Raw genomic sequence first — 6018 nt, forward strand, 5'->3', positions numbered from 1 at the left:
GCGTTTACGTCACAATCGAATCCGCTCGCTAGTGAATTTCGCGCATTGCATCATGCTACCCGAATGATTGTTGCGTCACGGTTCAGCGCGCACTTATACCCTATCAACAAATATTCACAACAAAGTGGTCTTATTGCTGAGAAAAAAAGGAGCGAAAACTAACACGTCCAGCAAAGTACAATGTCAGGAAATCAGAGAAAATCAGGAAAAATGCGAGAACTACCTCCAGTTAAGGGATACATCCCTAGACCGCCATCACCCATCAAAGTACACCCCGATGAAAAAAATGAGGAGTTTCTTGCCAATGCAAGGCGCATTCAGAGAATGATGTGTAAGAAATTTTGATTAATTTTAGAACTTTTTTTTTCAAGAAGTGAGTTATATGGATTTTTCACGAAAAATCACGATATGATCGATATGATGCGCGAACAACTGACAATAATATATCGTGCAATTATTGATAATCTTTGGATTAAATCACTTGCGGATCCACGGGGGGGGCACAGCTGGCTTGTGCACCCCCCCCCCCATTTGAGAGGCAAGGGCCTTGTCAAATTTTCTCATTGACGAATTTATTGTACTTATTGTTTTGTAGAAACATTTTTTGTGTGTGTGTGACTGCATATGTGGGTTCTTGTGTGTGTACGTATACATTTTTCCTCTGGGAAATCCCCCCCCCCCTGTTTTTTTTATCCTGGATTCGCCCCTGAATTGTATCATTATTCTATCAACATATTTGACCAATATGTGGCAAGAAATTTCTATGGATAAGTGTTGGCAATATAATTACTGGGCTTGGGGTGGGACGGCCACACCCAAAAAAAATGTTTAAAGGAGGGGGAAAGGGAAGAGAGATATTGTCAAACGGAGAAATACATAGATCGTGTAATTTTGATACCTCAGTAATAGATATGAGAAGAAAATCTAAAATATCAACTTTATTCTAGCCCCCTCGACACCGCCCCTCCCCTGTGTGCAGGACCATCATTGAAGCTGATTATTATTTTTTTTTACTTTCTTCCGAGTACACTTTTTTTTTTCAATGAGTGGAATTATACAAGTTTAATTCTAGAAAAATTAAAATTGACATCTGCAAACACCTTAAAATAGATCGAACAAAAAAAAATTTTGACGATGATAAATTTCAAATGGACGTATTATGTCTATTTGACCAAAGTCACCAAACTGTGGCAAGAAATATCATAGTGTAAGTGGTGTTAATACGGATGTGGGGGAGGGGGCTACAGCCGCTGCATTAACTGTGTGCAGGGCCATCATTTAAGGGATACTCCAGGCTGTAAATTATGACTTGAACAAAGAGAAATCAAACAAAACATAAGAAAAAGGAAAGTGGCGATGTGACATCATCAGCTCACCTAATGAATATTCATGACGACGTGCATATACATGTCACTAAAAGGCTGGAATTTGAAGGAAAAAATAGAAAGCATTATACCAAAGCTCTTTTGTCTTAGTCTTTCTCTTGCACAAGACCTTCCAAAAATATTCAACTACTTATAAACCACATTTTATTTTGTATAAGCAGTCATGCTGCTGCACTCATGAAAGCTACATTGCCTATCATGGATAGCAGTGACTGCACCCTAAATGGTTGTAAAGGGAAGTTCACCCTGACGGAACCATTGTCGTAAAAATAGCAGAAAAAGTATCCCCCCAAAATATTGATGAAGATTTAAGTGAAATCCATTACAGATTAGTTATGAGAATTTGAAGTTGTTTTTTTTATTTATGACTTCATAAACGAGTAGCCCCATATGATATGTAATACAACGCATAAATTTCATTTTCTTAATGGTTCGAGATGACTTTTTTTTTTTTTTTTGAGCGGGTGTGAATTATTTGTGTATTGATATCCTAAAGGTACAATGATGATAATTTTTTAATTTATCTGAGGAAATGGTAGTTCATTTATTTTTTTACCATACGATATGTAAGAGAACAGATCGCATATGACGTCACAAATCAAATAATTAAAATACAATTTTTTTTCTTCGAGGGATTTTCCTCAAACCTTCGCCAATGTTTTTGAATTATTTTTTCTGATAAATTTACAATAAACTTTTTGTCAGTGCGAACTTCCCCTGTAACCAATAAATTACAAAACGAAATCAATCAGAATTTATTACCAACTATTCAAAGTAATTAGGCTTTGAACATTATCCTTCTTTTCATCTTTATTGATTTGGCCCAACTTTTAATCTGAATTGACATAAAATAAGGCTACGATATTTTTTGTTGTTTATCATTATGACACTTATTGTATTTCCTTGAGTAATTCATTTAGGTATAGTATTCCCATGAATTAGTCCTCCAGGTTATATAAAGCCATTACTAAAAGGAAAGTTCAATTAATGTACTGCTATGTAGCATCATAGGTTCTATAGAATAAAAAAAAAATTTCATCCCTTTTAACCGCTTTTTTCTTTACATTAATTTTTTCAATGATATAAGGAACCTGTTTAAAATTAGATTAAAAATCCTAAGTTTTGGAGTTAAATATTTTCATATCTAATTTTGTATTTACCCCGAAACAAATCTTGTAGATCGATTTTCAAACTAAGAAATTCAAAATTCATTTAATTGATAACGTATCAAATAATTTACTCGGATTTATTTTATATATTTGTATGATTTTTTTGTCACATATCATTGAAAACTATAATTTGTAATGAAAAATCACAAGGGCTGTGTTTACATCTTATTATTTTTTATTTCAACAATATGAACATACTTATCAATACTTCTTTCAATACCATTGTTGTATTGATATGATTTCTTTATTTTTTATATATCTACTCATTTTATTCGGCCTTCTTTATACAGGGGTAAAGGTTAGGCCCTTCCCATAATCACTATTGGTCTAAAATGGGCCTTGTTTGTACACATAAAGTATCAAAATACAGTACATAGTAAAATAAACTAACATTCTCCACAGTATTTTTTAGGTAAAAAGACTTCTAATATTTACATATACTATTGCTTATTTGTAAATATGATGATAGTATTGTTGTGTCCGGGTGATTATGTAAACGTATTATTTTCTTTTCAGGTATTTGTTTTACATGAATCAAATGTTTATTTATCTGACGTATATACATTTTAGTTTTTTTGTAATTTGTCGTCTTCCAATTTTTAATGTGCATTCTGCGTGATGGCTGATTATGAGGAACAGAGTGCCATTCTGAAGTTTGTGACGGAATATGTAGCCTATAAAATGATACCAAAGTGCAGAGAAGGTTTGATGCTAATAAAACTGACCCAGTATGGCCTGCATTCCGTGTCATTCAAACCACCGTTGTATCTGTATCATCATCTAATGAGGACATTACAATATGCATCTTTGTCAGACAATTAATGAAAATCAAGACAACATGAAATTAATTAAGATGCGTCTCTATCTATACTTTGCGCAATTATAACAACTACCAAACACAGGTAACTTGAAAAAGGAAAAGTGATTGTGTTTACAGGTGTAAAGAGAAAAATATCTGAAACATTAGATTTTTTTTGGCTCCGCCCTTTCCAGATGCTGATTACCTGGAACGGCAATTGGAAGATCTTATTGCGGAGACTCAACCGTCGCTCCCGCCCATCACACCAACACCCCTAGTTGCTCAAGTACAAACCCCACCAGATAATGAAGTTCAGGCCACTCCTCCGTCAGATGGCACCGAAACTACTGTCACTCCCCTACAACTTCCAACCCATCCAAGACCTCCACCAGGACCACGCCCACCGACGGCGGCAAGAAACACACGAGCACGTAGCAATTCCCTGGCCAAGAGAAGAATAAATGGAGGCGTAAGTTAAAATAGACCCATCAGAGATATAATTCTATTTATATGTAAAATGATTAAAATATATATTTCTAAACAAATAAAATGTAATATATATATAATATACAGTATGATAGAACCCGAAATAGTAATTGAAAAAAAAATTTCTAAACAAATTAATGAAATGCCATGTAAATGTCATATACAGTTTGATAGAACCCGAAAGAATTAACAAAAAGGAGACATTTTTTTGACAAGAGAAACGGCAATTTGGTTGTTTTTAAGGAATAATCGGATGATGAAATGAAAGATAAAAATCCTAATCTTTATCATTTTTCTAAAGGTGGATCCCCTAGCTCCTCCACCACGTCCAGGCTTGATTTCAATGGACGTGCCTCCAGGGAGGATGACAGCAAGGCTAGGCGGGAATCAAAGGCTTCCACACCCACCACAACCGAGACAAGGCGGAATGGATGGGTTGCCACGCCCACCTCCAACGATGCGAAGCGGAAATCATGGTGCATCACGTGCGCCACAACCGATACTTGGCGGAATCCATCGGGTGCCACTTCAGCCACCATCGCTTCCAGGCCGGAATCTTGGGGTGGGCCTACCACGCCAAGCACCATTAATGCGGGGAGGAAATCATTTAGAACCTCTCCCCCCATCATCCAACCGAGGCGGGAACCATAGGGTGCCGGTACGTCAACCACAACCTAGGCAGGCCGGGAATCACCTCGAACCACTCCCACCTTCAAGCCATGGCGGGAATCGTGGAGATAATGCAAGCAAATTCATGAAAAAGAACACCTCCAAAACAACAAAACCTTCAGGTAAATTACCATGGGTGTAAGGCGTCACAAACGCTTGTCAAATAAGATCCCACCCGTGAAAAAAAGTTTCATTCATATATTTATTTTCAAACTTATATTTAATAAAATGATATGGTATTACTGACCGTAACGAAACAAAATGATAAGAACACAAAATTATGATAAGAAGATATACAACTTGAAAGACAGAGATATATAGATAGTAGGAGAGGGTGAAAAAGATATGGAACAGGAATGGGCGATTATCAGCATTTTTATTAATATTCACCCATAATTATTTTTCATGTTTCTGTTACATACAATAGAGAAAGTAATTGACAAGCCAGTTAAAAAAAAACCTGTCTACACATGGGGAGCTTCCAGGCCTCTGTTGTTTAGTTGCATCTCTGAATAATGACAACTCTTGATGAAAAATAAAGTGACATATCCTGTATAACTGCATTTCTTAAATCCTCCACTATTTGTTTTAACAGAGGAAGAGACTGTCAATCAGGCGGGAGAAATGAAGCCCCATCCTCCTGCACGACCTCACTCTGTTCGTGTGCTTCATAAGTGTACCCAGCTAACAGAAGGTTGGGATGTTGTGCTAAGAACAACTAAGGAAGAGATACTTCAGGTAATCGACCCCGACCAAGACGACAGCATCAAGGTCAACCCTGACCAAGGCCAGGATAACCAATCTGCAACTGAGCAGACCCTCAACCATGGGTCATCACCAGGCGTCACATTTCGAGCACCTTCTTGTATCTCGAGCAGTGACCAGGAGGAAATACCCGAGGAAATAAGTGCCCAAAGATATTCCCGATCACGGTTTGTTTAAAGTCATTAGAATCTACTAATTCAAAACTTTTGGTTTCACTGTTTTCTAAACTCATGAAGTTGGATCCCATTTCTTATTTCTATTCACTGTTTTTGGATAATTTTCTTACAGAAAAACAAATCTCGGCCAAACAAATCTTAAGAATTTTTTAATCTTCAAGTTGAGGTTGATCTACCTACTAAACCCTTCTCCAAGTTTTATCAAACACCGCACTATAAATTCTGTAAATTTTTTGGAGGGTATCCGTCTGTTGGTATTAGAAGATCAATGACTAAAGTTATGATTCCTTGTTAGATCTATTAGTCTCAAGTTGAAATAAAACATGTATATTCATAGCATATCAGGAAAATGCTTCATCATCGGCACTCAGTTACCCCAATTCAATGTGTCTCGGAGATCCATGTGGACTTTGTCTAACAAAGTGCATAAAAAGGATTATTAAACACAATTCCGTGCTGTCTCCAATCTTAAAATTCCGACGAGAACTACCGACTTTCAAACAAATTTGTTAATTCATGTTGCCTCCAGGCTTTCAACAAGGACACCAAGGTCAGTCCTATTTACTGAA

The sequence above is a fragment of the Lytechinus variegatus genome, chromosome 4 (genome assembly GCF_018143015.1).
Source record: "Lytechinus variegatus isolate NC3 chromosome 4, Lvar_3.0, whole genome shotgun sequence".
Lineage (NCBI taxonomy): Eukaryota > Metazoa > Echinodermata > Echinoidea > Temnopleuroida > Toxopneustidae > Lytechinus > Lytechinus variegatus.